Below are 1,637 nucleotides of genomic sequence, written 5' to 3'. Positions count from 1 at the left end.
TCCGAACAGCTTCAAAGATAAACTTTACTTTAATTAATCTATCTGTGTAGAAGGTTTTCGATTTAAAAAAATTTGAAATTTTTTGTCGTTGTTGCCAAAAAATGAAGAATGCTGAGACGTCACGATTTCACAATTTCATAGGGTTCTCCGTAAATTGAATGTCACTAAACTACTAAACGGCTGGACCGATGTCGTTTACATTTGGAACATATGTTAGCACCTTGAAGGGAAATATTCGACTAAAAATTTAATCGTTAGGTGGCGCTGGGGTCGGTATATTCCTAAATATTGCATTTACTTGCCGATTTGGCTCATATTTTGAACACAAGTTAGCCAATTGAAAAGGAATATTTGGACTAAACAATTACACGTCGGCCGCTGTGGTGTAGTGGTAAGCAGTGCGCGCTTTCACACATCAGTACCTGGGTTCAAGCCCTGGTCAAAGCAACATTCCAAAAAATATAGAAAAAGGTTTTTTCTTAACAGCGGTCGTCCCTCGGCAGGCAATGGCAAACCTCCGAGTGCATTTCTGCCATGAAAAACAGCTTCTCATAAAAATACAATCGCCGTTCGGAGTCGGCGTAAAACTGTAGGTCCCTCCGCTTTGTGTGACAACAGCAAGGCGCACGCCACAAGTCGGAGGAGAAGCTCGGCCAAACACTAACATATGTGTAAGCGCCAATCTATTATTATTATTATTAATTACACGATAGGAGGCGCTGGGGTCGGATATTCCCAAAAATTGTTTTACGCTGGGAGAAGGATAAGTATCTACTATATATATTGATTAAAGTATGTATGTATGTACGATGTTGAAGCCTAAACCGACGGACAAATCGAACGAAATTCTGACAGACTGTTGCCATGAACCCCGGGCCTATAATACGGAGAAAAAAATTGGGATTCGATAAGGGGGTGTGGCAACTTCCATAGGCGTGAAATTTTTATCTGCAATAACTTCGGAACCATAAACCACACGAAGTTGAAATTCGGTATACAGGCATAGCTGTGGTAGGTGCTTATAGTAGGTTATAAATAAAAGAGTTCGTAAAAGGGGGCGTTGCACATCCCATAGGGGTGAAAATTTTATCAGCTACAACTTCGGAACCATATGTTAAATTTAAATTTGGTATGCAGTCATATCTATGGTAGGTGCTTATAGCAAGGTATATATAAATGAAATTCTGAAAGTGGAGTGGGACATCCCAAGGGGTTGAAATTTTTATCAGCTATAACTTCGGAACCATACGTCACATGAGATTGAATTTGGCATGCAGACATGTCTATGGTGGGTGCTTATAGTAGGGTATATATAAATGAGTTTGCACAAGAAGGCGTGGCTCGTCCCATGGGCGTGAAGTTTTAAACAGATATAACTTCGGAACCACAGGTCACATTAATTTGAAATTTGGTGTCAAGATCTATGATAAATGCTTAAGGAATATATAAAATAGTTTGTTTTTAAAAGGGGACGTGGCAAATTCCACAGGCGTAAAATTTGTGTCATCTACAACTTCGGAATCATAATTCAGAAGAATATGAAATTTGGTATGAATACATATCCATAGTAAGGTTTTGTATATTTGAGTTTGTAAAAGGGAACGTAGAACATAGGCGAGGAATTTTTAGACAGCCAT

Source organism: Rhagoletis pomonella, unplaced genomic scaffold (genome assembly GCF_013731165.1).
Source record: "Rhagoletis pomonella isolate Grant_MI unplaced genomic scaffold, Rhpom_1.0 Rhpom_scaffold_00032, whole genome shotgun sequence".
NCBI classification, from domain to species: domain Eukaryota; kingdom Metazoa; phylum Arthropoda; class Insecta; order Diptera; family Tephritidae; genus Rhagoletis; species Rhagoletis pomonella.
This window is presented reverse-complemented; position numbering follows the sequence as displayed.